Source organism: Lepisosteus oculatus, unplaced genomic scaffold, assembly GCF_040954835.1.
Source record: "Lepisosteus oculatus isolate fLepOcu1 unplaced genomic scaffold, fLepOcu1.hap2 HAP2_SCAFFOLD_382, whole genome shotgun sequence".
Taxonomy (NCBI): Eukaryota; Metazoa; Chordata; class Actinopteri; order Semionotiformes; family Lepisosteidae; genus Lepisosteus; species Lepisosteus oculatus.
In genome coordinates, this window is record NW_027167915.1 from 143 (window position 1) to 28084 (window position 27942).

General features: G+C 63.5%; 27 non-coding genes across 27 annotated transcripts; all 27 read left to right on the top strand.

The window, feature by feature from the left end:
* Positions 1-719: 719 nt before the first annotated feature.
* On the top strand, positions 720-910 carry LOC138227533 (U2 spliceosomal RNA). The gene has a single exon (XR_011184990.1). It is a non-coding gene; the product is annotated as a U2 spliceosomal RNA (small nuclear RNA).
* Positions 911-1727: 817 nt separating this feature from the next.
* Positions 1728-1918, top strand: LOC138227585 (U2 spliceosomal RNA). The gene has a single exon (XR_011185042.1). It is a non-coding gene; the product is annotated as a U2 spliceosomal RNA (small nuclear RNA).
* An 818-nt stretch (positions 1919-2736) lies between these two features.
* Positions 2737-2927, top strand: LOC138227596 (U2 spliceosomal RNA). The gene has a single exon (XR_011185053.1). It is a non-coding gene; the product is annotated as a U2 spliceosomal RNA (small nuclear RNA).
* Positions 2928-3744: 817 nt separating this feature from the next.
* LOC138227607 (U2 spliceosomal RNA) lies at positions 3745-3935 on the top strand. Its single transcript, XR_011185064.1, has one exon. It is a non-coding gene; the product is annotated as a U2 spliceosomal RNA (small nuclear RNA).
* Positions 3936-4752: 817 nt separating this feature from the next.
* Positions 4753-4943, top strand: LOC138227618 (U2 spliceosomal RNA). Its single transcript, XR_011185075.1, has one exon. It is a non-coding gene; the product is annotated as a U2 spliceosomal RNA (small nuclear RNA).
* An 819-nt stretch (positions 4944-5762) lies between these two features.
* LOC138227540 (U2 spliceosomal RNA) lies at positions 5763-5953 on the top strand. Its single transcript, XR_011184996.1, has one exon. It is a non-coding gene; the product is annotated as a U2 spliceosomal RNA (small nuclear RNA).
* An 817-nt stretch (positions 5954-6770) lies between these two features.
* Positions 6771-6961, top strand: LOC138227551 (U2 spliceosomal RNA). Its single transcript, XR_011185007.1, has one exon. It is a non-coding gene; the product is annotated as a U2 spliceosomal RNA (small nuclear RNA).
* An 818-nt stretch (positions 6962-7779) lies between these two features.
* LOC138227562 (U2 spliceosomal RNA) lies at positions 7780-7970 on the top strand. The gene has a single exon (XR_011185019.1). It is a non-coding gene; the product is annotated as a U2 spliceosomal RNA (small nuclear RNA).
* An 816-nt stretch (positions 7971-8786) lies between these two features.
* Positions 8787-8977, top strand: LOC138227573 (U2 spliceosomal RNA). The gene has a single exon (XR_011185030.1). It is a non-coding gene; the product is annotated as a U2 spliceosomal RNA (small nuclear RNA).
* Positions 8978-9794: 817 nt separating this feature from the next.
* LOC138227579 (U2 spliceosomal RNA) lies at positions 9795-9985 on the top strand. Its single transcript, XR_011185036.1, has one exon. It is a non-coding gene; the product is annotated as a U2 spliceosomal RNA (small nuclear RNA).
* An 816-nt stretch (positions 9986-10801) lies between these two features.
* Positions 10802-10992, top strand: LOC138227580 (U2 spliceosomal RNA). Its single transcript, XR_011185037.1, has one exon. It is a non-coding gene; the product is annotated as a U2 spliceosomal RNA (small nuclear RNA).
* An 817-nt stretch (positions 10993-11809) lies between these two features.
* Positions 11810-12006, top strand: LOC138227575 (U2 spliceosomal RNA). Its single transcript, XR_011185032.1, has one exon. It is a non-coding gene; the product is annotated as a U2 spliceosomal RNA (small nuclear RNA).
* Positions 12007-12817: 811 nt separating this feature from the next.
* LOC138227581 (U2 spliceosomal RNA) lies at positions 12818-13008 on the top strand. The gene has a single exon (XR_011185038.1). It is a non-coding gene; the product is annotated as a U2 spliceosomal RNA (small nuclear RNA).
* An 818-nt stretch (positions 13009-13826) lies between these two features.
* LOC138227582 (U2 spliceosomal RNA) lies at positions 13827-14017 on the top strand. The gene has a single exon (XR_011185039.1). It is a non-coding gene; the product is annotated as a U2 spliceosomal RNA (small nuclear RNA).
* An 817-nt stretch (positions 14018-14834) lies between these two features.
* LOC138227583 (U2 spliceosomal RNA) lies at positions 14835-15025 on the top strand. Its single transcript, XR_011185040.1, has one exon. It is a non-coding gene; the product is annotated as a U2 spliceosomal RNA (small nuclear RNA).
* Positions 15026-15843: 818 nt separating this feature from the next.
* LOC138227584 (U2 spliceosomal RNA) lies at positions 15844-16034 on the top strand. The gene has a single exon (XR_011185041.1). It is a non-coding gene; the product is annotated as a U2 spliceosomal RNA (small nuclear RNA).
* Positions 16035-16851: 817 nt separating this feature from the next.
* LOC138227576 (U2 spliceosomal RNA) lies at positions 16852-17040 on the top strand. Its single transcript, XR_011185033.1, has one exon. It is a non-coding gene; the product is annotated as a U2 spliceosomal RNA (small nuclear RNA).
* An 819-nt stretch (positions 17041-17859) lies between these two features.
* On the top strand, positions 17860-18050 carry LOC138227586 (U2 spliceosomal RNA). Its single transcript, XR_011185043.1, has one exon. It is a non-coding gene; the product is annotated as a U2 spliceosomal RNA (small nuclear RNA).
* An 823-nt stretch (positions 18051-18873) lies between these two features.
* On the top strand, positions 18874-19064 carry LOC138227587 (U2 spliceosomal RNA). The gene has a single exon (XR_011185044.1). It is a non-coding gene; the product is annotated as a U2 spliceosomal RNA (small nuclear RNA).
* An 820-nt stretch (positions 19065-19884) lies between these two features.
* On the top strand, positions 19885-20083 carry LOC138227577 (U2 spliceosomal RNA). The gene has a single exon (XR_011185034.1). It is a non-coding gene; the product is annotated as a U2 spliceosomal RNA (small nuclear RNA).
* An 817-nt stretch (positions 20084-20900) lies between these two features.
* Positions 20901-21091, top strand: LOC138227588 (U2 spliceosomal RNA). The gene has a single exon (XR_011185045.1). It is a non-coding gene; the product is annotated as a U2 spliceosomal RNA (small nuclear RNA).
* Positions 21092-21908: 817 nt separating this feature from the next.
* LOC138227589 (U2 spliceosomal RNA) lies at positions 21909-22099 on the top strand. Its single transcript, XR_011185046.1, has one exon. It is a non-coding gene; the product is annotated as a U2 spliceosomal RNA (small nuclear RNA).
* Positions 22100-22910: 811 nt separating this feature from the next.
* Positions 22911-23101, top strand: LOC138227590 (U2 spliceosomal RNA). Its single transcript, XR_011185047.1, has one exon. It is a non-coding gene; the product is annotated as a U2 spliceosomal RNA (small nuclear RNA).
* Positions 23102-23918: 817 nt separating this feature from the next.
* LOC138227591 (U2 spliceosomal RNA) lies at positions 23919-24109 on the top strand. Its single transcript, XR_011185048.1, has one exon. It is a non-coding gene; the product is annotated as a U2 spliceosomal RNA (small nuclear RNA).
* An 818-nt stretch (positions 24110-24927) lies between these two features.
* On the top strand, positions 24928-25118 carry LOC138227592 (U2 spliceosomal RNA). The gene has a single exon (XR_011185049.1). It is a non-coding gene; the product is annotated as a U2 spliceosomal RNA (small nuclear RNA).
* An 816-nt stretch (positions 25119-25934) lies between these two features.
* LOC138227593 (U2 spliceosomal RNA) lies at positions 25935-26125 on the top strand. Its single transcript, XR_011185050.1, has one exon. It is a non-coding gene; the product is annotated as a U2 spliceosomal RNA (small nuclear RNA).
* Positions 26126-26942: 817 nt separating this feature from the next.
* Positions 26943-27133, top strand: LOC138227594 (U2 spliceosomal RNA). The gene has a single exon (XR_011185051.1). It is a non-coding gene; the product is annotated as a U2 spliceosomal RNA (small nuclear RNA).
* Positions 27134-27942: the final 809 nt, after the last annotated feature.

Sequence of the window (27942 nt, forward strand, 5' to 3'; positions counted from 1 at the left end):
TCCATCTGTGTGTCTCTCTCTCCCCCTCCCCCTCCCCGTCTCCGTTCCCGTGCTCCCTCTGTGCACTTTCCCGCGTCTCGACTCTCTGGGCAAGCAGGCCGGCCCCCTTTTCGGCTCCCGTGCGTTTTCCCTCCAAAAAACTTAGTTTTTTCAGCCTTTTCCCAGGGAGGCAGGCGTGGCTTTTGTGTGTGTGTGTGTGTGTGTGTGTATGTGTGTGTGTGTGTGTGTGTGTCCCCGTCCTCGCAGGCGGGCCCCTTTCGACAGCCGGGCGGTTTCCCTCCAAAAAACTTAGTATATACACCTTTTCTTCCTTTTTTTCCGGCAGGCGGGCAGGCGCGCGCGTCTGTGTGTGTGTGTGTCCCCGTCCCTCCCGAGAGAGCGCTGCCCCTTGCCTCTGCCCGCAGGTGCCGACGGTCCGCTTTCGCTTGCAGCTCGCTCGGCACAGCTGCTGCTGGTGGGAGGGGCCTAAGCTAAGGAGGCCGGCCGGCTGGCGCCCCCCTGCGGCTGCGGTCGTTGTCGGGCCGTTGACAGGAGATCCAAGAGCAGGGCCCCCGCCCGGGACTGGCGGGCAGGCAGGCGAGCAAGCAGGCAGGCAAGAGAGGGGGAGAGCGGAGTCCGGGCGGCCGGCAGCCGCGTGCGGACCGGGCTCCCGAGGCGTCGGCCTGCGCCGCTGCGCGCCAGCCGGACGCCCGCGCGCCCGCCCAAGGCCGGCGTCGGGCATCGCTTCTCGGCCTTTTGGCTAAGATCAAGTGTAGTATCTGTTCTTATCAGTTTAATATCTGATACGTCCCCCATCGGGGGACCACATATTAAACGGATTTTTGGAACAGGGAGCTGGATCAGGAGCTTGCTCCGTCCTCTCCACGCATCGGCCCGGTATTGCAGCGCCTCCGGGAGCGGTGCACCACCTTCTCTCAGCGGTGAAAAGACAGACGTAGCTAGCAAGCAAGCAAGCAAGCAAGCAAGCGAGGTGGACTGGAGCTCCTTCTTCTCGGGTCTCGTCTCTCGTCCATCTGTGTGTCTCTCTCTCCCCCTCCCCCTCCCCGTCTCCGTTCCCGTGCTCCCTCTGTGCACTTTCCCGCGTCTCGACTCTCTGGGCAAGCAGGCCGGCCCCCTTTTCGGCTCCCGTGCGTTTTCCCTCCAAAAAACTTAGTTTTTTCAGCCTTTTCCCAGGGAGGCAGGCGTGGCTTTTGTGTGTGTGTGTGTGTGTGTGTGTATGTGTGTGTGTGTGTGTGTGTGTCCCCGTCCTCGCAGGCGGGCCCCTTTCGACAGCCGGGCGGTTTCCCTCCAAAAAACTTAGTATATACACCTTTTCTTCCTTTTTTTCCGGCAGGCGGGCAGGCGCGCGCGTCTGTGTGTGTGTGTGTCCCCGTCCCTCCCGAGAGAGCGCTGCCCCTTGCCTCTGCCCGCAGGTGCCGACGGTCCGCTTTCGCTTGCAGCTCGCTCGGCACAGCTGCTGCTGGTGGGAGGGGCCTAAGCTAAGGAGGCCGGCCGGCTGGCGCCCCCCTGCGGCTGCGGTCGTTGTCGGGCCGTTGACAGGAGATCCAAGAGCAGGGCCCCCGCCCGGGACTGGCGGGCAGGCAGGCGAGCAAGCAGGCAGGCAAGAGAGGGGGAGAGCGGAGTCCGGGCGGCCGGCAGCCGCGTGCGGACCGGGCTCCCGAGGCGTCGGCCTGCGCCGCTGCGCGCCAGCCGGACGCCCGCGCGCCCGCCCAAGGCCGGCGTCGGGCATCGCTTCTCGGCCTTTTGGCTAAGATCAAGTGTAGTATCTGTTCTTATCAGTTTAATATCTGATACGTCCCCCATCGGGGGACCACATATTAAACGGATTTTTGGAACAGGGAGCTGGATCAGGAGCTTGCTCCGTCCTCTCCACGCATCGGCCCGGTATTGCAGCGCCTCCGGGAGCGGTGCACCACCTTCTCTCAGCGGTGAAAAGACAGACGTAGCTAGCAAGCAAGCAAGCAAGCAAGCAAGCGAGGTGGACTGGAGCTCCTTCTTCTCGGGTCTCGTCTCTCGTCCATCTGTGTGTCTCTCTCTCCCCCTCCCCCTCCCCGTCTCCGTTCCCGTGCTCCCTCTGTGCACTTTCCCGCGTCTCGACTCTCTGGGCAAGCAGGCCGGCCCCCTTTTCGGCTCCCGTGCGTTTTCCCTCCAAAAAACTTAGTTTTTTCAGCCTTTTCCCAGGGAGGCAGGCGTGGCTTTGTGTGTGTGTGTGTGTGTGTGTGTATGTGTGTGTGTGTGTGTGTGTGTGTCCCCGTCCTCGCAGGCGGGCCCCTTTCGACAGCCGGGCGGTTTCCCTCCAAAAAACTTAGTATATACACCTTTTCTTCCTTTTTTTCCGGCAGGCGGGCAGGCGCGCGCGTCTGTGTGTGTGTGTGTCCCCGTCCCTCCCGAGAGAGCGCTGCCCCTTGCCTCTGCCCGCAGGTGCCGACGGTCCGCTTTCGCTTGCAGCTCGCTCGGCACAGCTGCTGCTGGTGGGAGGGGCCTAAGCTAAGGAGGCCGGCCGGCTGGCGCCCCCCTGCGGCTGCGGTCGTTGTCGGGCCGTTGACAGGAGATCCAAGAGCAGGGCCCCCGCCCGGGACTGGCGGGCAGGCAGGCGAGCAAGCAGGCAGGCAAGAGAGGGGGAGAGCGGAGTCCGGGCGGCCGGCAGCCGCGTGCGGACCGGGCTCCCGAGGCGTCGGCCTGCGCCGCTGCGCGCCAGCCGGACGCCCGCGCGCCCGCCCAAGGCCGGCGTCGGGCATCGCTTCTCGGCCTTTTGGCTAAGATCAAGTGTAGTATCTGTTCTTATCAGTTTAATATCTGATACGTCCCCCATCGGGGGACCACATATTAAACGGATTTTTGGAACAGGGAGCTGGATCAGGAGCTTGCTCCGTCCTCTCCACGCATCGGCCCGGTATTGCAGCGCCTCCGGGAGCGGTGCACCACCTTCTCTCAGCGGTGAAAAGACAGACGTAGCTAGCAAGCAAGCAAGCAAGCAAGCAAGCGAGGTGGACTGGAGCTCCTTCTTCTCGGGTCTCGTCTCTCGTCCATCTGTGTGTCTCTCTCTCCCCCTCCCCCTCCCCGTCTCCGTTCCCGTGCTCCCTCTGTGCACTTTCCCGCGTCTCGACTCTCTGGGCAAGCAGGCCGGCCCCCTTTTCGGCTCCCGTGCGTTTTCCCTCCAAAAAACTTAGTTTTTTCAGCCTTTTCCCAGGGAGGCAGGCGTGGCTTTTGTGTGTGTGTGTGTGTGTGTATGTGTGTGTGTGTGTGTGTGTGTGTGTCCCCGTCCTCGCAGGCGGGCCCCTTTCGACAGCCGGGCGGTTTCCCTCCAAAAAACTTAGTATATACACCTTTTCTTCCTTTTTTTCCGGCAGGCGGGCAGGCGCGCGCGTCTGTGTGTGTGTGTGTCCCCGTCCCTCCCGAGAGAGCGCTGCCCCTTGCCTCTGCCCGCAGGTGCCGACGGTCCGCTTTCGCTTGCAGCTCGCTCGGCACAGCTGCTGCTGGTGGGAGGGGCCTAAGCTAAGGAGGCCGGCCGGCTGGCGCCCCCCTGCGGCTGCGGTCGTTGTCGGGCCGTTGACAGGAGATCCAAGAGCAGGGCCCCCGCCCGGGACTGGCGGGCAGGCAGGCGAGCAAGCAGGCAGGCAAGAGAGGGGGAGAGCGGAGTCCGGGCGGCCGGCAGCCGCGTGCGGACCGGGCTCCCGAGGCGTCGGCCTGCGCCGCTGCGCGCCAGCCGGACGCCCGCGCGCCCGCCCAAGGCCGGCGTCGGGCATCGCTTCTCGGCCTTTTGGCTAAGATCAAGTGTAGTATCTGTTCTTATCAGTTTAATATCTGATACGTCCCCCATCGGGGGACCACATATTAAACGGATTTTTGGAACAGGGAGCTGGATCAGGAGCTTGCTCCGTCCTCTCCACGCATCGGCCCGGTATTGCAGCGCCTCCGGGAGCGGTGCACCACCTTCTCTCAGCGGTGAAAAGACAGACGTAGCTAGCAAGCAAGCAAGCAAGCAAGCAAGCGAGGTGGACTGGAGCTCCTTCTTCTCGGGTCTCGTCTCTCGTCCATCTGTGTGTCTCTCTCTCCCCCTCCCCCTCCCCGTCTCCGTTCCCGTGCTCCCTCTGTGCACTTTCCCGCGTCTCGACTCTCTGGGCAAGCAGGCCGGCCCCCTTTTCGGCTCCCGTGCGTTTTCCCTCCAAAAAACTTAGTTTTTTCAGCCTTTTCCCAGGGAGGCAGGCGTGGCTTTTGTGTGTGTGTGTGTGTGTGTGTATGTGTGTGTGTGTGTGTGTGTGTGTCCCCGTCCTCGCAGGCGGGCCCCTTTCGACAGCCGGGCGGTTTCCCTCCAAAAAACTTAGTATATACACCTTTTCTTCCTTTTTTTCCGGCAGGCGGGCAGGCGCGCGCGTCTGTGTGTGTGTGTGTCCCCGTCCCTCCCGAGAGAGCGCTGCCCCTTGCCTCTGCCCGCAGGTGCCGACGGTCCGCTTTCGCTTGCAGCTCGCTCGGCACAGCTGCTGCTGGTGGGAGGGGCCTAAGCTAAGGAGGCCGGCCGGCTGGCGCCCCCCTGCGGCTGCGGTCGTTGTCGGGCCGTTGACAGGAGATCCAAGAGCAGGGCCCCCGCCCGGGACTGGCGGGCAGGCAGGCGAGCAAGCAGGCAGGCAAGAGAGGGGGAGAGCGGAGTCCGGGCGGCCGGCAGCCGCGTGCGGACCGGGCTCCCGAGGCGTCGGCCTGCGCCGCTGCGCGCCAGCCGGACGCCCGCGCGCCCGCCCAAGGCCGGCGTCGGGCATCGCTTCTCGGCCTTTTGGCTAAGATCAAGTGTAGTATCTGTTCTTATCAGTTTAATATCTGATACGTCCCCCATCGGGGGACCACATATTAAACGGATTTTTGGAACAGGGAGCTGGATCAGGAGCTTGCTCCGTCCTCTCCACGCATCGGCCCGGTATTGCAGCGCCTCCGGGAGCGGTGCACCACCTTCTCTCAGCGGTGAAAAGACAGACGTAGCTAGCAAGCAAGCAAGCAAGCAAGCAAGCGAGGTGGACTGGAGCTCCTTCTTCTCGGGTCTCGTCTCTCGTCCATCTGTGTGTCTCTCTCTCCCCCTCCCCCTCCCCGTCTCCGTTCCCGTGCTCCCTCTGTGCACTTTCCCGCGTCTCGACTCTCTGGGCAAGCAGGCCGGCCCCCTTTTCGGCTCCCGTGCGTTTTCCCTCCAAAAAACTTAGTTTTTTCAGCCTTTTCCCAGGGAGGCAGGCGTGGCTTTTGTGTGTGTGTGTGTGTGTGTGTGTATGTGTGTGTGTGTGTGTGTGTGTGTCCCCGTCCTCGCAGGCGGGCCCCTTTCGACAGCCGGGCGGTTTCCCTCCAAAAAACTTAGTATATACACCTTTTCTTCCTTTTTTTCCGGCAGGCGGGCAGGCGCGCGCGTCTGTGTGTGTGTGTGTCCCCGTCCCTCCCGAGAGAGCGCTGCCCCTTGCCTCTGCCCGCAGGTGCCGACGGTCCGCTTTCGCTTGCAGCTCGCTCGGCACAGCTGCTGCTGGTGGGAGGGGCCTAAGCTAAGGAGGCCGGCCGGCTGGCGCCCCCCTGCGGCTGCGGTCGTTGTCGGGCCGTTGACAGGAGATCCAAGAGCAGGGCCCCCGCCCGGGACTGGCGGGCAGGCAGGCGAGCAAGCAGGCAGGCAAGAGAGGGGGAGAGCGGAGTCCGGGCGGCCGGCAGCCGCGTGCGGACCGGGCTCCCGAGGCGTCGGCCTGCGCCGCTGCGCGCCAGCCGGACGCCCGCGCGCCCGCCCAAGGCCGGCGTCGGGCATCGCTTCTCGGCCTTTTGGCTAAGATCAAGTGTAGTATCTGTTCTTATCAGTTTAATATCTGATACGTCCCCCATCGGGGGACCACATATTAAACGGATTTTTGGAACAGGGAGCTGGATCAGGAGCTTGCTCCGTCCTCTCCACGCATCGGCCCGGTATTGCAGCGCCTCCGGGAGCGGTGCACCACCTTCTCTCAGCGGTGAAAAGACAGACGTAGCTAGCAAGCAAGCAAGCAAGCAAGCAAGCGAGGTGGACTGGAGCTCCTTCTTCTCGGGTCTCGTCTCTCGTCCATCTGTGTGTCTCTCTCTCCCCCTCCCCCTCCCCGTCTCCGTTCCCGTGCTCCCTCTGTGCACTTTCCCGCGTCTCGACTCTCTGGGCAAGCAGGCCGGCCCCCTTTTCGGCTCCCGTGCGTTTTCCCTCCAAAAAACTTAGTTTTTTCAGCCTTTTCCCAGGGAGGCAGGCGTGGCTTTTGTGTGTGTGTGTGTGTGTGTGTGTATGTGTGTGTGTGTGTGTGTGTGTCCCCGTCCTCGCAGGCGGGCCCCTTTCGACAGCCGGGCGGTTTCCCTCCAAAAAACTTAGTATATACACCTTTTCTTCCTTTTTTTCCGGCAGGCGGGCAGGCGCGCGCGTCTGTGTGTGTGTGTGTCCCCGTCCCTCCCGAGAGAGCGCTGCCCCTTGCCTCTGCCCGCAGGTGCCGACGGTCCGCTTTCGCTTGCAGCTCGCTCGGCACAGCTGCTGCTGGTGGGAGGGGCCTAAGCTAAGGAGGCCGGCCGGCTGGCGCCCCCCTGCGGCTGCGGTCGTTGTCGGGCCGTTGACAGGAGATCCAAGAGCAGGGCCCCCGCCCGGGACTGGCGGGCAGGCAGGCGAGCAAGCAGGCAGGCAAGAGAGGGGGAGAGCGGAGTCCGGGCGGCCGGCAGCCGCGTGCGGACCGGGCTCCCGAGGCGTCGGCCTGCGCCGCTGCGCGCCAGCCGGACGCCCGCGCGCCCGCCCAAGGCCGGCGTCGGGCATCGCTTCTCGGCCTTTTGGCTAAGATCAAGTGTAGTATCTGTTCTTATCAGTTTAATATCTGATACGTCCCCCATCGGGGGACCACATATTAAACGGATTTTTGGAACAGGGAGCTGGATCAGGAGCTTGCTCCGTCCTCTCCACGCATCGGCCCGGTATTGCAGCGCCTCCGGGAGCGGTGCACCACCTTCTCTCAGCGGTGAAAAGACAGACGTAGCTAGCAAGCAAGCAAGCAAGCAAGCAAGCGAGGTGGACTGGAGCTCCTTCTTCTCGGGTCTCGTCTCTCGTCCATCTGTGTGTCTCTCTCTCCCCCTCCCCCTCCCCGTCTCCGTTCCCGTGCTCCCTCTGTGCACTTTCCCGCGTCTCGACTCTCTGGGCAAGCAGGCCGGCCCCCTTTTCGGCTCCCGTGCGTTTTCCCTCCAAAAAACTTAGTTTTTTCAGCCTTTTCCCAGGGAGGCAGGCGTGGCTTTGTGTGTGTGTGTGTGTGTGTGTGTATGTGTGTGTGTGTGTGTGTGTGTGTCCCCGTCCTCGCAGGCGGGCCCCTTTCGACAGCCGGGCGGTTTCCCTCCAAAAAACTTAGTATATACACCTTTTCTTCCTTTTTTTCCGGCAGGCGGGCAGGCGCGCGCGTCTGTGTGTGTGTGTGTCCCCGTCCCTCCCGAGAGAGCGCTGCCCCTTGCCTCTGCCCGCAGGTGCCGACGGTCCGCTTTCGCTTGCAGCTCGCTCGGCACAGCTGCTGCTGGTGGGAGGGGCCTAAGCTAAGGAGGCCGGCCGGCTGGCGCCCCCCTGCGGCTGCGGTCGTTGTCGGGCCGTTGACAGGAGATCCAAGAGCAGGGCCCCCGCCCGGGACTGGCGGGCAGGCAGGCGAGCAAGCAGGCAGGCAAGAGAGGGGGAGAGCGGAGTCCGGGCGGCCGGCAGCCGCGTGCGGACCGGGCTCCCGAGGCGTCGGCCTGCGCCGCTGCGCGCCAGCCGGACGCCCGCGCGCCCGCCCAAGGCCGGCGTCGGGCATCGCTTCTCGGCCTTTTGGCTAAGATCAAGTGTAGTATCTGTTCTTATCAGTTTAATATCTGATACGTCCCCCATCGGGGGACCACATATTAAACGGATTTTTGGAACAGGGAGCTGGATCAGGAGCTTGCTCCGTCCTCTCCACGCATCGGCCCGGTATTGCAGCGCCTCCGGGAGCGGTGCACCACCTTCTCTCAGCGGTGAAAAGACAGACGTAGCTAGCAAGCAAGCAAGCAAGCAAGCAAGCGAGGTGGACTGGAGCTCCTTCTTCTCGGGTCTCGTCTCTCGTCCATCTGTGTGTCTCTCTCTCCCCCTCCCCCTCCCCGTCTCCGTTCCCGTGCTCCCTCTGTGCACTTTCCCGCGTCTCGACTCTCTGGGCAAGCAGGCCGGCCCCCTTTTCGGCTCCCGTGCGTTTTCCCTCCAAAAAACTTAGTTTTTTCAGCCTTTTCCCAGGGAGGCAGGCGTGGCTTTGTGTGTGTGTGTGTGTGTGTGTGTATGTGTGTGTGTGTGTGTGTGTGTCCCCGTCCTCGCAGGCGGGCCCCTTTCGACAGCCGGGCGGTTTCCCTCCAAAAAACTTAGTATATACACCTTTTCTTCCTTTTTTTCCGGCAGGCGGGCAGGCGCGCGCGTCTGTGTGTGTGTGTGTCCCCGTCCCTCCCGAGAGAGCGCTGCCCCTTGCCTCTGCCCGCAGGTGCCGACGGTCCGCTTTCGCTTGCAGCTCGCTCGGCACAGCTGCTGCTGGTGGGAGGGGCCTAAGCTAAGGAGGCCGGCCGGCTGGCGCCCCCCTGCGGCTGCGGTCGTTGTCGGGCCGTTGACAGGAGATCCAAGAGCAGGGCCCCCGCCCGGGACTGGCGGGCAGGCAGGCGAGCAAGCAGGCAGGCAAGAGAGGGGGAGAGCGGAGTCCGGGCGGCCGGCAGCCGCGTGCGGACCGGGCTCCCGAGGCGTCGGCCTGCGCCGCTGCGCGCCAGCCGGACGCCCGCGCGCCCGCCCAAGGCCGGCGTCGGGCATCGCTTCTCGGCCTTTTGGCTAAGATCAAGTGTAGTATCTGTTCTTATCAGTTTAATATCTGATACGTCCCCCATCGGGGGACCACATATTAAACGGATTTTTGGAACAGGGAGCTGGATCAGGAGCTTGCTCCGTCCTCTCCACGCATCGGCCCGGTATTGCAGCGCCTCCGGGAGCGGTGCACCACCTTCTCTCAGCGGTGAAAAGACAGACGTAGCTAGCAAGCAAGCAAGCAAGCAAGCAAGCGAGGTGGACTGGAGCTCCTTCTTCTCGGGTCTCGTCTCTCGTCCATCTGTGTGTCTCTCTCTCCCCCTCCCCCTCCCCGTCTCCGTTCCCGTGCTCCCTCTGTGCACTTTCCCGCGTCTCGACTCTCTGGGCAAGCAGGCCGGCCCCCTTTTCGGCTCCCGTGCGTTTTCCCTCCAAAAAACTTAGTTTTTTCAGCCTTTTCCCAGGGAGGCAGGCGTGGCTTTTGTGTGTGTGTGTGTGTGTGTGTGTATGTGTGTGTGTGTGTGTGTGTGTCCCCGTCCTCGCAGGCGGGCCCCTTTCGACAGCCGGGCGGTTTCCCTCCAAAAAACTTAGTATATACACCTTTTCTTCCTTTTTTTCCGGCAGGCGGGCAGGCGCGCGCGTCTGTGTGTGTGTGTGTCCCCGTCCCTCCCGAGAGAGCGCTGCCCCTTGCCTCTGCCCGCAGGTGCCGACGGTCCGCTTTCGCTTGCAGCTCGCTCGGCACAGCTGCTGCTGGTGGGAGGGGCCTAAGCTAAGGAGGCCGGCCGGCTGGCGCCCCCCTGCGGCTGCGGTCGTTGTCGGGCCGTTGACAGGAGATCCAAGAGCAGGGCCCCCGCCCGGGACTGGCGGGCAGGCAGGCGAGCAAGCAGGCAGGCAAGAGAGGGGGAGAGCGGAGTCCGGGCGGCCGGCAGCCGCGTGCGGACCGGGCTCCCGAGGCGTCGGCCTGCGCCGCTGCGCGCCAGCCGGACGCCCGCGCGCCCGCCCAAGGCCGGCGTCGGGCATCGCTTCTCGGCCTTTTGGCTAAGATCAAGTGTAGTATCTGTTCTTATCAGTTTAATATCTGATACGTCCCCCATCGGGGGACCACATATTAAACGGATTTTTGGAACAGGGAGCTGGATCAGGAGCTTGCTCCGTCCTCTCCACGCATCGGCCCGGTATTGCAGCGCCTCCGGGAGCGGTGCACCACCTTCTCTCAGCGGTGAAAAGACAGACGTAGCTAGCAAGCAAGCAAGCAAGCAAGCAAGCGAGGTGGACTGGAGCTCCTTCTTCTCGGGTCTCGTCTCTCGTCCATCTGTGTGTCTCTCTCTCCCCCTCCCCCTCCCCGTCTCCGTTCCCGTGCTCCCTCTGTGCACTTTCCCGCGTCTCGACTCTCTGGGCAAGCAGGCCGGCCCCCTTTTCGGCTCCCGTGCGTTTTCCCTCCAAAAAACTTAGTTTTTTCAGCCTTTTCCCAGGGAGGCAGGCGTGGCTTTGTGTGTGTGTGTGTGTGTGTGTGTATGTGTGTGTGTGTGTGTGTGTGTCCCCGTCCTCGCAGGCGGGCCCCTTTCGACAGCCGGGCGGTTTCCCTCCAAAAAACTTAGTATATACACCTTTTCTTCCTTTTTTTCCGGCAGGCGGGCAGGCGCGCGCGTCTGTGTGTGTGTGTGTCCCCGTCCCTCCCGAGAGAGCGCTGCCCCTTGCCTCTGCCCGCAGGTGCCGACGGTCCGCTTTCGCTTGCAGCTCGCTCGGCACAGCTGCTGCTGGTGGGAGGGGCCTAAGCTAAGGAGGCCGGCCGGCTGGCGCCCCCCTGCGGCTGCGGTCGTTGTCGGGCCGTTGACAGGAGATCCAAGAGCAGGGCCCCCGCCCGGGACTGGCGGGCAGGCAGGCGAGCAAGCAGGCAGGCAAGAGAGGGGGAGAGCGGAGTCCGGGCGGCCGGCAGCCGCGTGCGGACCGGGCTCCCGAGGCGTCGGCCTGCGCCGCTGCGCGCCAGCCGGACGCCCGCGCGCCCGCCCAAGGCCGGCGTCGGGCATCGCTTCTCGGCCTTTTGGCTAAGATCAAGTGTAGTATCTGTTCTTATCAGTTTAATATCTGATACGTCCCCCATCGGGGGACCACATATTAAACGGATTTTTGGAACAGGGAGCTGGATCAGGAGCTTGCTCCGTCCTCTCCACGCATCGGCCCGGTATTGCAGCGCCTCCGGGAGCGGTGCACCACCTTCTCTCAGCGGTGAAAAGACAGACGTAGCTAGCAAGCAAGCAAGCAAGCAAGCAAGCGAGGTGGACTGGAGCTCCTTCTTCTCGGGTCTCGTCTCTCGTCCATCTGTGTGTCTCTCTCTCCCCCTCCCCCTCCCCGTCTCCGTTCCCGTGCTCCCTCTGTGCACTTTCCCGCGTCTCGACTCTCTGGGCAAGCAGGCCGGCCCCCTTTTCGGCTCCCGTGCGTTTTCCCTCCAAAAAACTTAGTTTTTTCAGCCTTTTCCCAGGGAGGCAGGCGTGGCTTTTGTGTGTGTGTGTGTGTGTGTGTGTATGTGTGTGTGTGTGTGTGTGTGTCCCCGTCCTCGCAGGCGGGCCCCTTTCGACAGCCGGGCGGTTTCCCTCCAAAAAACTTAGTATATACACCTTTTCTTCCTTTTTTTCCGGCAGGCGGGCAGGCGCGCGCGTCTGTGTGTGTGTGTGTCCCCGTCCCTCCCGAGAGAGCGCTGCCCCTTGCCTCTGCCCGCAGGTGCCGACGGTCCGCTTTCGCTTGCAGCTCGCTCGGCACAGCTGCTGCTGGTGGGAGGGGCCTAAGCTAAGGAGGCCGGCCGGCTGGCGCCCCCCTGCGGCTGCGGTCGTTGTCGGGCCGTTGACAGGAGATCCAAGAGCAGGGCCCCCGCCCGGGACTGGCGGGCAGGCAGGCGAGCAAGCAGGCAGGCAAGAGAGGGGGAGAGCGGAGTCCGGGCGGCCGGCAGCCGCGTGCGGACCGGGCTCCCGAGGCGTCGGCCTGCGCCGCTGCGCGCCAGCCGGACGCCCGCGCGCCCGCCCAAGGCCGGCGTCGGGCATCGCTTCTCGGCCTTTTGGCTAAGATCAAGTGTAGTATCTGTTCTTATCAGTTTAATATCTGATACGTCCCCCATCGGGGGACCACATATTCATATTAAACGGATTTTTGGAACAGGGAGCTGGATCAGGAGCTTGCTCCGTCCTCTCCACGCATCGGCCCGGTATTGCAGCGCCTCCGGGAGCGGTGCACCACCTTCTCTCAGCGGTGAAAAGACAGACGTAGCTAGCAAGCAAGCAAGCAAGCAAGCAAGCGAGGTGGACTGGAGCTCCTTCTTCTCGGGTCTCGTCTCTCGTCCATCTGTGTGTCTCTCTCTCCCCCTCCCCCTCCCCGTCTCCGTTCCCGTGCTCCCTCTGTGCACTTTCCCGCGTCTCGACTCTCTGGGCAAGCAGGCCGGCCCCCTTTTCGGCTCCCGTGCGTTTTCCCTCCAAAAAACTTAGTTTTTTCAGCCTTTTCCCAGGGAGGCAGGCGTGGCTTTTGTGTGTGTGTGTGTGTGTATGTGTGTGTGTGTGTGTGTGTGTCCCCGTCCTCGCAGGCGGGCCCCTTTCGACAGCCGGGCGGTTTCCCTCCAAAAAACTTAGTATATACACCTTTTCTTCCTTTTTTTCCGGCAGGCGGGCAGGCGCGCGCGTCTGTGTGTGTGTGTGTCCCCGTCCCTCCCGAGAGAGCGCTGCCCCTTGCCTCTGCCCGCAGGTGCCGACGGTCCGCTTTCGCTTGCAGCTCGCTCGGCACAGCTGCTGCTGGTGGGAGGGGCCTAAGCTAAGGAGGCCGGCCGGCTGGCGCCCCCCTGCGGCTGCGGTCGTTGTCGGGCCGTTGACAGGAGATCCAAGAGCAGGGCCCCCGCCCGGGACTGGCGGGCAGGCAGGCGAGCAAGCAGGCAGGCAAGAGAGGGGGAGAGCGGAGTCCGGGCGGCCGGCAGCCGCGTGCGGACCGGGCTCCCGAGGCGTCGGCCTGCGCCGCTGCGCGCCAGCCGGACGCCCGCGCGCCCGCCCAAGGCCGGCGTCGGGCATCGCTTCTCGGCCTTTTGGCTAAGATCAAGTGTAGTATCTGTTCTTATCAGTTTAATATCTGATACGTCCCCCATCGGGGGACCACATATTAAACGGATTTTTGGAACAGGGAGCTGGATCAGGAGCTTGCTCCGTCCTCTCCACGCATCGGCCCGGTATTGCAGCGCCTCCGGGAGCGGTGCACCACCTTCTCTCAGCGGTGAAAAGACAGACGTAGCTAGCAAGCAAGCAAGCAAGCAAGCAAGCGAGGTGGACTGGAGCTCCTTCTTCTCGGGTCTCGTCTCTCGTCCATCTGTGTGTCTCTCTCTCCCCCTCCCCCTCCCCGTCTCCGTTCCCGTGCTCCCTCTGTGCACTTTCCCGCGTCTCGACTCTCTGGGCAAGCAGGCCGGCCCCCTTTTCGGCTCCCGTGCGTTTTCCCTCCAAAAAACTTAGTTTTTTCAGCCTTTTCCCAGGGAGGCAGGCGTGGCTTTGTGTGTGTGTGTGTGTGTGTGTGTGTATGTGTGTGTGTGTGTGTGTGTGTCCCCGTCCTCGCAGGCGGGCCCCTTTCGACAGCCGGGCGGTTTCCCTCCAAAAAACTTAGTATATACACCTTTTCTTCCTTTTTTTCCGGCAGGCGGGCAGGCGCGCGCGTCTGTGTGTGTGTGTGTCCCCGTCCCTCCCGAGAGAGCGCTGCCCCTTGCCTCTGCCCGCAGGTGCCGACGGTCCGCTTTCGCTTGCAGCTCGCTCGGCACAGCTGCTGCTGGTGGGAGGGGCCTAAGCTAAGGAGGCCGGCCGGCTGGCGCCCCCCTGCGGCTGCGGTCGTTGTCGGGCCGTTGACAGGAGATCCAAGAGCAGGGCCCCCGCCCGGGACTGGCGGGCAGGCAGGCGAGCAAGCAGGCAGGCAAGAGAGGGGGAGAGCGGAGTCCGGGCGGCCGGCAGCCGCGTGCGGACCGGGCTCCCGAGGCGTCGGCCTGCGCCGCTGCGCGCCAGCCGGACGCCCGCGCGCCCGCCCAAGGCCGGCGTCGGGCATCGCTTCTCGGCCTTTTGGCTAAGATCAAGTGTAGTATCTGTTCTTATCAGTTTAATATCTGATACGTCCCCCATCGGGGGACCACATATTAAACGGATTTTTGGAACAGGGAGCTGGATCAGGAGCTTGCTCCGTCCTCTCCACGCATCGGCCCGGTATTGCAGCGCCTCCGGGAGCGGTGCACCACCTTCTCTCAGCGGTGAAAAGACAGACGTAGCTAGCAAGCAAGCAAGCAAGCAAGCAAGCGAGGTGGACTGGAGCTCCTTCTTCTCGGGTCTCGTCTCTCGTCCATCTGTGTGTCTCTCTCTCCCCCTCCCCCTCCCCGTCTCCGTTCCCGTGCTCCCTCTGTGCACTTTCCCGCGTCTCGACTCTCTGGGCAAGCAGGCCGGCCCCCTTTTCGGCTCCCGTGCGTTTTCCCTCCAAAAAACTTAGTTTTTTCAGCCTTTTCCCAGGGAGGCAGGCGTGGCTTGTGTGTGTGTGTGTGTGTGTGTGTGTATGTGTGTGTGTGTGTGTGTGTGTCCCCGTCCTCGCAGGCGGGCCCCTTTCGACAGCCGGGCGGTTTCCCTCCAAAAAACTTAGTATATACACCTTTTCTTCCTTTTTTTCCGGCAGGCGGGCAGGCGCGCGCGTCTGTGTGTGTGTGTGTCCCCGTCCCTCCCGAGAGAGCGCTGCCCCTTGCCTCTGCCCGCAGGTGCCGACGGTCCGCTTTCGCTTGCAGCTCGCTCGGCACAGCTGCTGCTGGTGGGAGGGGCCTAAGCTAAGGAGGCCGGCCGGCTGGCGCCCCCCTGCGGCTGCGGTCGTTGTCGGGCCGTTGACAGGAGATCCAAGAGCAGGGCCCCCGCCCGGGACTGGCGGGCAGGCAGGCGAGCAAGCAGGCAGGCAAGAGAGGGGGAGAGCGGAGTCCGGGCGGCCGGCAGCCGCGTGCGGACCGGGCTCCCGAGGCGTCGGCCTGCGCCGCTGCGCGCCAGCCGGACGCCCGCGCGCCCGCCCAAGGCCGGCGTCGGGCATCGCTTCTCGGCCTTTTGGCTAAGATCAAGTGTAGTATCTGTTCTTATCAGTTTAATATCTGATACGTCCCCCATCGGGGGACCACATATTAAACGGATTTTTGGAACAGGGAGCTGGATCAGGAGCTTGCTCCGTCCTCTCCACGCATCGGCCCGGTATTGCAGCGCCTCCGGGAGCGGTGCACCACCTTCTCTCAGCGGTGAAAAGACAGACGTAGCTAGCAAGCAAGCAAGCAAGCAAGCAAGCGAGGTGGACTGGAGCTCCTTCTTCTCGGGTCTCGTCTCTCGTCCATCTGTGTGTCTCTCTCTCCCCCTCCCCCTCCCCGTCTCCGTTCCCGTGCTCCCTCTGTGCACTTTCCCGCGTCTCGACTCTCTGGGCAAGCAGGCCGGCCCCCTTTTCGGCTCCCGTGCGTTTTCCCTCCAAAAAACTTAGTTTTTTCAGCCTTTTCCCAGGGAGGCAGGCGTGGCTTTGTGTGTGTGTGTGTGTGTGTGTGTGTATGTGTGTGTGTGTGTGTGTGTGTCCCCGTCCTCGCAGGCGGGCCCCTTTCGACAGCCGGGCGGTTTCCCTCCAAAAAACTTAGTATATACACCTTTTCTTCCTTTTTTTCCGGCAGGCGGGCAGGCGCGCGCGTCTGTGTGTGTGTGTGTCCCCGTCCCTCCCGAGAGAGCGCTGCCCCTTGCCTCTGCCCGCAGGTGCCGACGGTCCGCTTTCGCTTGCAGCTCGCTCGGCACAGCTGCTGCTGGTGGGAGGGGCCTAAGCTAAGGAGGCCGGCCGGCTGGCGCCCCCCTGCGGCTGCGGTCGTTGTCGGGCCGTTGACAGGAGATCCAAGAGCAGGGCCCCCGCCCGGGACTGGCGGGCAGGCAGGCGAGCAAGCAGGCAGGCAAGAGAGGGGGAGAGCGGAGTCCGGGCGGCCGGCAGCCGCGTGCGGACCGGGCTCCCGAGGCGTCGGCCTGCGCCGCTGCGCGCCAGCCGGACGCCCGCGCGCCCGCCCAAGGCCGGCGTCGGGCATCGCTTCTCGGCCTTTTGGCTAAGATCAAGTGTAGTATCTGTTCTTATCAGTTTAATATCTGATACGTCCCCCATCGGGGGACCACATATTAAACGGATTTTTGGAACAGGGAGCTGGATCAGGAGCTTGCTCCGTCCTCTCCACGCATCGGCCCGGTATTGCAGCGCCTCCGGGAGCGGTGCACCACCTTCTCTCAGCGGTGAAAAGACAGACGTAGCTAGCAAGCAAGCAAGCAAGCAAGCAAGCGAGGTGGACTGGAGCTCCTTCTTCTCGGGTCTCGTCTCTCGTCCATCTGTGTGTCTCTCTCTCCCCCTCCCCCTCCCCGTCTCCGTTCCCGTGCTCCCTCTGTGCACTTTCCCGCGTCTCGACTCTCTGGGCAAGCAGGCCGGCCCCCTTTTCGGCTCCCGTGCGTTTTCCCTCCAAAAAACTTAGTTTTTTCAGCCTTTTCCCAGGGAGGCAGGCGTGGCTTTTGTGTGTGTGTGTGTGTGTGTATGTGTGTGTGTGTGTGTGTGTGTGTGTCCCCGTCCTCGCAGGCGGGCCCCTTTCGACAGCCGGGCGGTTTCCCTCCAAAAAACTTAGTATATACACCTTTTCTTCCTTTTTTTCCGGCAGGCGGGCAGGCGCGCGCGTCTGTGTGTGTGTGTGTCCCCGTCCCTCCCGAGAGAGCGCTGCCCCTTGCCTCTGCCCGCAGGTGCCGACGGTCCGCTTTCGCTTGCAGCTCGCTCGGCACAGCTGCTGCTGGTGGGAGGGGCCTAAGCTAAGGAGGCCGGCCGGCTGGCGCCCCCCTGCGGCTGCGGTCGTTGTCGGGCCGTTGACAGGAGATCCAAGAGCAGGGCCCCCGCCCGGGACTGGCGGGCAGGCAGGCGAGCAAGCAGGCAGGCAAGAGAGGGGGAGAGCGGAGTCCGGGCGGCCGGCAGCCGCGTGCGGACCGGGCTCCCGAGGCGTCGGCCTGCGCCGCTGCGCGCCAGCCGGACGCCCGCGCGCCCGCCCAAGGCCGGCGTCGGGCATCGCTTCTCGGCCTTTTGGCTAAGATCAAGTGTAGTATCTGTTCTTATCAGTTTAATATGATACGTCCCCCATCGGGGGACCACATATTAAACGGATTTTTGGAACAGGGAGCTGGATCAGGAGCTTGCTCCGTCCTCTCCACGCATCGGCCCGGTATTGCAGCGCCTCCGGGAGCGGTGCACCACCTTCTCTCAGCGGTGAAAAGACAGACGTAGCTAGCAAGCAAGCAAGCAAGCAAGCAAGCGAGGTGGACTGGAGCTCCTTCTTCTCGGGTCTCGTCTCTCGTCCATCTGTGTGTCTCTCTCTCCCCCTCCCCCTCCCCGTCTCCGTTCCCGTGCTCCCTCTGTGCACTTTCCCGCGTCTCGACTCTCTGGGCAAGCAGGCCGGCCCCCTTTTCGGCTCCCGTGCGTTTTCCCTCCAAAAAACTTAGTTTTTTCAGCCTTTTCCCAGGGAGGCAGGCGTGGCTTTTGTGTGTGTGTGTGTGTGTGTGTGTGTATGTGTGTGTGTGTGTGTGTGTGTCCCCGTCCTCGCAGGCGGGCCCCTTTCGACAGCCGGGCGGTTTCCCTCCAAAAAACTTAGTATATACACCTTTTCTTCCTTTTTTTCCGGCAGGCGGGCAGGCGCGCGCGTCTGTGTGTGTGTGTGTCCCCGTCCCTCCCGAGAGAGCGCTGCCCCTTGCCTCTGCCCGCAGGTGCCGACGGTCCGCTTTCGCTTGCAGCTCGCTCGGCACAGCTGCTGCTGGTGGGAGGGGCCTAAGCTAAGGAGGCCGGCCGGCTGGCGCCCCCCTGCGGCTGCGGTCGTTGTCGGGCCGTTGACAGGAGATCCAAGAGCAGGGCCCCCGCCCGGGACTGGCGGGCAGGCAGGCGAGCAAGCAGGCAGGCAAGAGAGGGGGAGAGCGGAGTCCGGGCGGCCGGCAGCCGCGTGCGGACCGGGCTCCCGAGGCGTCGGCCTGCGCCGCTGCGCGCCAGCCGGACGCCCGCGCGCCCGCCCAAGGCCGGCGTCGGGCATCGCTTCTCGGCCTTTTGGCTAAGATCAAGTGTAGTATCTGTTCTTATCAGTTTAATATCTGATACGTCCCCCATCGGGGGACCACATATTAAACGGATTTTTGGAACAGGGAGCTGGATCAGGAGCTTGCTCCGTCCTCTCCACGCATCGGCCCGGTATTGCAGCGCCTCCGGGAGCGGTGCACCACCTTCTCTCAGCGGTGAAAAGACAGACGTAGCTAGCAAGCAAGCAAGCAAGCAAGCAAGCGAGGTGGACTGGAGCTCCTTCTTCTCGGGTCTCGTCTCTCGTCCATCTGTGTGTCTCTCTCTCCCCCTCCCCCTCCCCGTCTCCGTTCCCGTGCTCCCTCTGTGCACTTTCCCGCGTCTCGACTCTCTGGGCAAGCAGGCCGGCCCCCTTTTCGGCTCCCGTGCGTTTTCCCTCCAAAAAACTTAGTTTTTTCAGCCTTTTCCCAGGGAGGCAGGCGTGGCTTTTGTGTGTGTGTGTGTGTGTGTGTATGTGTGTGTGTGTGTGTGTGTGTGTGTGTGTCCCCGTCCTCGCAGGCGGGCCCCTTTCGACAGCCGGGCGGTTTCCCTCCAAAAAACTTAGTATATACACCTTTTCTTCCTTTTTTTCCGGCAGGCGGGCAGGCGCGCGCGTCTGTGTGTGTGTGTGTCCCCGTCCCTCCCGAGAGAGCGCTGCCCCTTGCCTCTGCCCGCAGGTGCCGACGGTCCGCTTTCGCTTGCAGCTCGCTCGGCACAGCTGCTGCTGGTGGGAGGGGCCTAAGCTAAGGAGGCCGGCCGGCTGGCGCCCCCCTGCGGCTGCGGTCGTTGTCGGGCCGTTGACAGGAGATCCAAGAGCAGGGCCCCCGCCCGGGACTGGCGGGCAGGCAGGCGAGCAAGCAGGCAGGCAAGAGAGGGGGAGAGCGGAGTCCGGGCGGCCGGCAGCCGCGTGCGGACCGGGCTCCCGAGGCGTCGGCCTGCGCCGCTGCGCGCCAGCCGGACGCCCGCGCGCCCGCCCAAGGCCGGCGTCGGGCATCGCTTCTCGGCCTTTTGGCTAAGATCAAGTGTAGTATCTGTTCTTATCAGTTTAATATCTGATACGTCCCCCATCGGGGGACCACATATTAAACGGATTTTTGGAACAGGGAGCTGGATCAGGAGCTTGCTCCGTCCTCTCCACGCATCGGCCCGGTATTGCAGCGCCTCCGGGAGCGGTGCACCACCTTCTCTCAGCGGTGAAAAGACAGACGTAGCTAGCAAGCAAGCAAGCAAGCAAGCAAGCGAGGTGGACTGGAGCTCCTTCTTCTCGGGTCTCGTCTCTCGTCCATCTGTGTGTCTCTCTCTCCCCCTCCCCCTCCCCGTCTCCGTTCCCGTGCTCCCTCTGTGCACTTTCCCGCGTCTCGACTCTCTGGGCAAGCAGGCCGGCCCCCTTTTCGGCTCCCGTGCGTTTTCCCTCCAAAAAACTTAGTTTTTTCAGCCTTTTCCCAGGGAGGCAGGCGTGGCTTTGTGTGTGTGTGTGTGTGTGTGTGTGTATGTGTGTGTGTGTGTGTGTGTGTGTCCCCGTCCTCGCAGGCGGGCCCCTTTCGACAGCCGGGCGGTTTCCCTCCAAAAAACTTAGTATATACACCTTTTCTTCCTTTTTTTCCGGCAGGCGGGCAGGCGCGCGCGTCTGTGTGTGTGTGTGTCCCCGTCCCTCCCGAGAGAGCGCTGCCCCTTGCCTCTGCCCGCAGGTGCCGACGGTCCGCTTTCGCTTGCAGCTCGCTCGGCACAGCTGCTGCTGGTGGGAGGGGCCTAAGCTAAGGAGGCCGGCCGGCTGGCGCCCCCCTGCGGCTGCGGTCGTTGTCGGGCCGTTGACAGGAGATCCAAGAGCAGGGCCCCCGCCCGGGACTGGCGGGCAGGCAGGCGAGCAAGCAGGCAGGCAAGAGAGGGGGAGAGCGGAGTCCGGGCGGCCGGCAGCCGCGTGCGGACCGGGCTCCCGAGGCGTCGGCCTGCGCCGCTGCGCGCCAGCCGGACGCCCGCGCGCCCGCCCAAGGCCGGCGTCGGGCATCGCTTCTCGGCCTTTTGGCTAAGATCAAGTGTAGTATCTGTGTATCTGTTCTTATCAGTTTAATATCTGATACGTCCCCCATCGGGGGACCACATATTAAACGGATTTTTGGAACAGGGAGCTGGATCAGGAGCTTGCTCCGTCCTCTCCACGCATCGGCCCGGTATTGCAGCGCCTCCGGGAGCGGTGCACCACCTTCTCTCAGCGGTGAAAAGACAGACGTAGCTAGCAAGCAAGCAAGCAAGCAAGCAAGCGAGGTGGACTGGAGCTCCTTCTTCTCGGGTCTCGTCTCTCGTCCATCTGTGTGTCTCTCTCTCCCCCTCCCCCTCCCCGTCTCCGTTCCCGTGCTCCCTCTGTGCACTTTCCCGCGTCTCGACTCTCTGGGCAAGCAGGCCGGCCCCCTTTTCGGCTCCCGTGCGTTTTCCCTCCAAAAAACTTAGTTTTTTCAGCCTTTTCCCAGGGAGGCAGGCGTGGCTTTTGTGTGTGTGTGTGTGTGTGTGTGTATGTGTGTGTGTGTGTGTGTGTGTCCCCGTCCTCGCAGGCGGGCCCCTTTCGACAGCCGGGCGGTTTCCCTCCAAAAAACTTAGTATATACACCTTTTCTTCCTTTTTTTCCGGCAGGCGGGCAGGCGCGCGCGTCTGTGTGTGTGTGTGTCCCCGTCCCTCCCGAGAGAGCGCTGCCCCTTGCCTCTGCCCGCAGGTGCCGACGGTCCGCTTTCGCTTGCAGCTCGCTCGGCACAGCTGCTGCTGGTGGGAGGGGCCTAAGCTAAGGAGGCCGGCCGGCTGGCGCCCCCCTGCGGCTGCGGTCGTTGTCGGGCCGTTGACAGGAGATCCAAGAGCAGGGCCCCCGCCCGGGACTGGCGGGCAGGCAGGCGAGCAAGCAGGCAGGCAAGAGAGGGGGAGAGCGGAGTCCGGGCGGCCGGCAGCCGCGTGCGGACCGGGCTCCCGAGGCGTCGGCCTGCGCCGCTGCGCGCCAGCCGGACGCCCGCGCGCCCGCCCAAGGCCGGCGTCGGGCATCGCTTCTCGGCCTTTTGGCTAAGATCAAGTGTAGTATCTGTTCTTATCAGTTTAATATCTGATACGTCCCCCATCGGGGGACCACATATTAAACGGATTTTTGGAACAGGGAGCTGGATCAGGAGCTTGCTCCGTCCTCTCCACGCATCGGCCCGGTATTGCAGCGCCTCCGGGAGCGGTGCACCACCTTCTCTCAGCGGTGAAAAGACAGACGTAGCTAGCAAGCAAGCAAGCAAGCAAGCAAGCGAGGTGGACTGGAGCTCCTTCTTCTCGGGTCTCGTCTCTCGTCCATCTGTGTGTCTCTCTCTCCCCCTCCCCCTCCCCGTCTCCGTTCCCGTGCTCCCTCTGTGCACTTTCCCGCGTCTCGACTCTCTGGGCAAGCAGGCCGGCCCCCTTTTCGGCTCCCGTGCGTTTTCCCTCCAAAAAACTTAGTTTTTTCAGCCTTTTCCCAGGGAGGCAGGCGTGGCTTTTGTGTGTGTGTGTGTGTGTGTGTGTATGTGTGTGTGTGTGTGTGTGTGTCCCCGTCCTCGCAGGCGGGCCCCTTTCGACAGCCGGGCGGTTTCCCTCCAAAAAACTTAGTATATACACCTTTTCTTCCTTTTTTTCCGGCAGGCGGGCAGGCGCGCGCGTCTGTGTGTGTGTGTGTCCCCGTCCCTCCCGAGAGAGCGCTGCCCCTTGCCTCTGCCCGCAGGTGCCGACGGTCCGCTTTCGCTTGCAGCTCGCTCGGCACAGCTGCTGCTGGTGGGAGGGGCCTAAGCTAAGGAGGCCGGCCGGCTGGCGCCCCCCTGCGGCTGCGGTCGTTGTCGGGCCGTTGACAGGAGATCCAAGAGCAGGGCCCCCGCCCGGGACTGGCGGGCAGGCAGGCGAGCAAGCAGGCAGGCAAGAGAGGGGGAGAGCGGAGTCCGGGCGGCCGGCAGCCGCGTGCGGACCGGGCTCCCGAGGCGTCGGCCTGCGCCGCTGCGCGCCAGCCGGACGCCCGCGCGCCCGCCCAAGGCCGGCGTCGGGCATCGCTTCTCGGCCTTTTGGCTAAGATCAAGTGTAGTATCTGTTCTTATCAGTTTAATATCTGATACGTCCCCCATCGGGGGACCACATATTAAACGGATTTTTGGAACAGGGAGCTGGATCAGGAGCTTGCTCCGTCCTCTCCACGCATCGGCCCGGTATTGCAGCGCCTCCGGGAGCGGTGCACCACCTTCTCTCAGCGGTGAAAAGACAGACGTAGCTAGCAAGCAAGCAAGCAAGCAAGCAAGCGAGGTGGACTGGAGCTCCTTCTTCTCGGGTCTCGTCTCTCGTCCATCTGTGTGTCTCTCTCTCCCCCTCCCCCTCCCCGTCTCCGTTCCCGTGCTCCCTCTGTGCACTTTCCCGCGTCTCGACTCTCTGGGCAAGCAGGCCGGCCCCCTTTTCGGCTCCCGTGCGTTTTCCCTCCAAAAAACTTAGTTTTTTCAGCCTTTTCCCAGGGAGGCAGGCGTGGCTTTTGTGTGTGTGTGTGTGTGTGTGTATGTGTGTGTGTGTGTGTGTCCCCGTCCTCGCAGGCGGGCCCCTTTCGACAGCCGGGCGGTTTCCCTCCAAAAAACTTAGTATATACACCTTTTCTTCCTTTTTTTCCGGCAGGCGGGCAGGCGCGCGCGTCTGTGTGTGTGTGTGTCCCCGTCCCTCCCGAGAGAGCGCTGCCCCTTGCCTCTGCCCGCAGGTGCCGACGGTCCGCTTTCGCTTGCAGCTCGCTCGGCACAGCTGCTGCTGGTGGGAGGGGCCTAAGCTAAGGAGGCCGGCCGGCTGGCGCCCCCCTGCGGCTGCGGTCGTTGTCGGGCCGTTGACAGGAGATCCAAGAGCAGGGCCCCCGCCCGGGACTGGCGGGCAGGCAGGCGAGCAAGCAGGCAGGCAAGAGAGGGGGAGAGCGGAGTCCGGGCGGCCGGCAGCCGCGTGCGGACCGGGCTCCCGAGGCGTCGGCCTGCGCCGCTGCGCGCCAGCCGGACGCCCGCGCGCCCGCCCAAGGCCGGCGTCGGGCATCGCTTCTCGGCCTTTTGGCTAAGATCAAGTGTAGTATCTGTTCTTATCAGTTTAATATCTGATACGTCCCCCATCGGGGGACCACATATTAAACGGATTTTTGGAACAGGGAGCTGGATCAGGAGCTTGCTCCGTCCTCTCCACGCATCGGCCCGGTATTGCAGCGCCTCCGGGAGCGGTGCACCACCTTCTCTCAGCGGTGAAAAGACAGACGTAGCTAGCAAGCAAGCAAGCAAGCAAGCAAGCGAGGTGGACTGGAGCTCCTTCTTCTCGGGTCTCGTCTCTCGTCCATCTGTGTGTCTCTCTCTCCCCCTCCCCCTCCCCGTCTCCGTTCCCGTGCTCCCTCTGTGCACTTTCCCGCGTCTCGACTCTCTGGGCAAGCAGGCCGGCCCCCTTTTCGGCTCCCGTGCGTTTTCCCTCCAAAAAACTTAGTTTTTTCAGCCTTTTCCCAGGGAGGCAGGCGTGGCTTTTGTGTGTGTGTGTGTGTGTGTGTGTATGTGTGTGTGTGTGTGTGTGTGTCCCCGTCCTCGCAGGCGGGCCCCTTTCGACAGCCGGGCGGTTTCCCTCCAAAAAACTTAGTATATACACCTTTTCTTCCTTTTTTTCCGGCAGGCGGGCAGGCGCGCGCGTCTGTGTGTGTGTGTGTCCCCGTCCCTCCCGAGAGAGCGCTGCCCCTTGCCTCTGCCCGCAGGTGCCGACGGTCCGCTTTCGCTTGCAGCTCGCTCGGCACAGCTGCTGCTGGTGGGAGGGGCCTAAGCTAAGGAGGCCGGCCGGCTGGCGCCCCCCTGCGGCTGCGGTCGTTGTCGGGCCGTTGACAGGAGATCCAAGAGCAGGGCCCCCGCCCGGGACTGGCGGGCAGGCAGGCGAGCAAGCAGGCAGGCAAGAGAGGGGGAGAGCGGAGTCCGGGCGGCCGGCAGCCGCGTGCGGACCGGGCTCCCGAGGCGTCGGCCTGCGCCGCTGCGCGCCAGCCGGACGCCCGCGCGCCCGCCCAAGGCCGGCGTCGGGCATCGCTTCTCGGCCTTTTGGCTAAGATCAAGTGTAGTATCTGTTCTTATCAGTTTAATATCTGATACGTCCCCCATCGGGGGACCACATATTAAACGGATTTTTGGAACAGGGAGCTGGATCAGGAGCTTGCTCCGTCCTCTCCACGCATCGGCCCGGTATTGCAGCGCCTCCGGGAGCGGTGCACCACCTTCTCTCAGCGGTGAAAAGACAGACGTAGCTAGCAAGCAAGCAAGCAAGCAAGCAAGCGAGGTGGACTGGAGCTCCTTCTTCTCGGGTCTCGTCTCTCGTCCATCTGTGTGTCTCTCTCTCCCCCTCCCCCTCCCCGTCTCCGTTCCCGTGCTCCCTCTGTGCACTTTCCCGCGTCTCGACTCTCTGGGCAAGCAGGCCGGCCCCCTTTTCGGCTCCCGTGCGTTTTCCCTCCAAAAAACTTAGTTTTTTCAGCCTTTTCCCAGGGAGGCAGGCGTGGCTTTGTGTGTGTGTGTGTGTGTGTGTGTGTATGTGTGTGTGTGTGTGTGTGTGTCCCCGTCCTCGCAGGCGGGCCCCTTTCGACAGCCGGGCGGTTTCCCTCCAAAAAACTTAGTATATACACCTTTTCTTCCTTTTTTTCCGGCAGGCGGGCAGGCGCGCGCGTCTGTGTGTGTGTGTGTCCCCGTCCCTCCCGAGAGAGCGCTGCCCCTTGCCTCTGCCCGCAGGTGCCGACGGTCCGCTTTCGCTTGCAGCTCGCTCGGCACAGCTGCTGCTGGTGGGAGGGGCCTAAGCTAAGGAGGCCGGCCGGCTGGCGCCCCCCTGCGGCTGCGGTCGTTGTCGGGCCGTTGACAGGAGATCCAAGAGCAGGGCCCCCGCCCGGGACTGGCGGGCAGGCAGGCGAGCAAGCAGGCAGGCAAGAGAGGGGGAGAGCGGAGTCCGGGCGGCCGGCAGCCGCGTGCGGACCGGGCTCCCGAGGCGTCGGCCTGCGCCGCTGCGCGCCAGCCGGACGCCCGCGCGCCCGCCCAAGGCCGGCGTCGGGCATCGCTTCTCGGCCTTTTGGCTAAGATCAAGTGTAGTATCTGTTCTTATCAGTTTAATATCTGATACGTCCCCCATCGGGGGACCACATATTAAACGGATTTTTGGAACAGGGAGCTGGATCAGGAGCTTGCTCCGTCCTCTCCACGCATCGGCCCGGTATTGCAGCGCCTCCGGGAGCGGTGCACCACCTTCTCTCAGCGGTGAAAAGACAGACGTAGCTAGCAAGCAAGCAAGCAAGCAAGCAAGCGAGGTGGACTGGAGCTCCTTCTTCTCGGGTCTCGTCTCTCGTCCATCTGTGTGTCTCTCTCTCCCCCTCCCCCTCCCCGTCTCCGTTCCCGTGCTCCCTCTGTGCACTTTCCCGCGTCTCGACTCTCTGGGCAAGCAGGCCGGCCCCCTTTTCGGCTCCCGTGCGTTTTCCCTCCAAAAAACTTAGTTTTTTCAGCCTTTTCCCAGGGAGGCAGGCGTGGCTTTGTGTGTGTGTGTGTGTGTGTGTGTATGTGTGTGTGTGTGTGTGTGTGTCCCCGTCCTCGCAGGCGGGCCCCTTTCGACAGCCGGGCGGTTTCCCTCCAAAAAACTTAGTATATACACCTTTTCTTCCTTTTTTTCCGGCAGGCGGGCAGGCGCGCGCGTCTGTGTGTGTGTGTGTCCCCGTCCCTCCCGAGAGAGCGCTGCCCCTTGCCTCTGCCCGCAGGTGCCGACGGTCCGCTTTCGCTTGCAGCTCGCTCGGCACAGCTGCTGCTGGTGGGAGGGGCCTAAGCTAAGGAGGCCGGCCGGCTGGCGCCCCCCTGCGGCTGCGGTCGTTGTCGGGCCGTTGACAGGAGATCCAAGAGCAGGGCCCCCGCCCGGGACTGGCGGGCAGGCAGGCGAGCAAGCAGGCAGGCAAGAGAGGGGGAGAGCGGAGTCCGGGCGGCCGGCAGCCGCGTGCGGACCGGGCTCCCGAGGCGTCGGCCTGCGCCGCTGCGCGCCAGCCGGACGCCCGCGCGCCCGCCCAAGGCCGGCGTCGGGCATCGCTTCTCGGCCTTTTGGCTAAGATCAAGTGTAGTATCTGTTCTTATCAGTTTAATATCTGATACGTCCCCCATCGGGGGACCACATATTAAACGGATTTTTGGAACAGGGAGCTGGATCAGGAGCTTGCTCCGTCCTCTCCACGCATCGGCCCGGTATTGCAGCGCCTCCGGGAGCGGTGCACCACCTTCTCTCAGCGGTGAAAAGACAGACGTAGCTAGCAAGCAAGCAAGCAAGCAAGCAAGCGAGGTGGACTGGAGCTCCTTCTTCTCGGGTCTCGTCTCTCGTCCATCTGTGTGTCTCTCTCTCCCCCTCCCCCTCCCCGTCTCCGTTCCCGTGCTCCCTCTGTGCACTTTCCCGCGTCTCGACTCTCTGGGCAAGCAGGCCGGCCCCCTTTTCGGCTCCCGTGCGTTTTCCCTCCAAAAAACTTAGTTTTTTCAGCCTTTTCCCAGGGAGGCAGGCGTGGCTTTTGTGTGTGTGTGTGTGTGTGTGTGTATGTGTGTGTGTGTGTGTGTGTGTCCCCGTCCTCGCAGGCGGGCCCCTTTCGACAGCCGGGCGGTTTCCCTCCAAAAAACTTAGTATATACACCTTTTCTTCCTTTTTTTCCGGCAGGCGGGCAGGCGCGCGCGTCTGTGTGTGTGTGTGTCCCCGTCCCTCCCGAGAGAGCGCTGCCCCTTGCCTCTGCCCGCAGGTGCCGACGGTCCGCTTTCGCTTGCAGCTCGCTCGGCACAGCTGCTGCTGGTGGGAGGGGCCTAAGCTAAGGAGGCCGGCCGGCTGGCGCCCCCCTGCGGCTGCGGTCGTTGTCGGGCCGTTGACAGGAGATCCAAGAGCAGGGCCCCCGCCCGGGACTGGCGGGCAGGCAGGCGAGCAAGCAGGCAGGCAAGAGAGGGGGAGAGCGGAGTCCGGGCGGCCGGCAGCCGCGTGCGGACCGGGCTCCCGAGGCGTCGGCCTGCGCCGCTGCGCGCCAGCCGGACGCCCGCGCGCCCGCCCAAGGCCGGCGTCGGGCATCGCTTCTCGGCCTTTTGGCTAAGATCAAGTGTAGTATCTGTTCTTATCAGTTTAATATCTGATACGTCCCCCATCGGGGGACCACATATTAAACGGATTTTTGGAACAGGGAGCTGGATCAGGAGCTTGCTCCGTCCTCTCCACGCATCGGCCCGGTATTGCAGCGCCTCCGGGAGCGGTGCACCACCTTCTCTCAGCGGTGAAAAGACAGACGTAGCTAGCAAGCAAGCAAGCAAGCAAGCAAGCGAGGTGGACTGGAGCTCCTTCTTCTCGGGTCTCGTCTCTCGTCCATCTGTGTGTCTCTCTCTCCCCCTCCCCCTCCCCGTCTCCGTTCCCGTGCTCCCTCTGTGCACTTTCCCGCGTCTCGACTCTCTGGGCAAGCAGGCCGGCCCCCTTTTCGGCTCCCGTGCGTTTTCCCTCCAAAAAACTTAGTTTTTTCAGCCTTTTCCCAGGGAGGCAGGCGTGGCTTTTGTGTGTGTGTGTGTGTGTGTGTGTGTATGTGGTGTGTGTGTGTGTCCCCGTCCTCGCAGGCGGGCCCCTTTCGACAGCCGGGCGGTTTCCCTCCAAAAAACTTAGTATATACACCTTTTCTTCCTTTTTTTCCGGCAGGCGGGCAGGCGCGCGCGTCTGTGTGTGTGTGTGTCCCCGTCCCTCCCGAGAGAGCGCTGCCCCTTGCCTCTGCCCGCAGGTGCCGACGGTCCGCTTTCGCTTGCAGCTCGCTCGGCACAGCTGCTGCTGGTGGGAGGGGCCTAAGCTAAGGAGGCCGGCCGGCTGGCGCCCCCCTGCGGCTGCGGTCGTTGTCGGGCCGTTGACAGGAGATCCAAGAGCAGGGCCCCCGCCCGGGACTGGCGGGCAGGCAGGCGAGCAAGCAGGCAGGCAAGAGAGGGGGAGAGCGGAGTCCGGGCGGCCGGCAGCCGCGTGCGGACCGGGCTCCCGAGGCGTCGGCCTGCGCCGCTGCGCGCCAGCCGGACGCCCGCGCGCCCGCCCAAGGCCGGCGT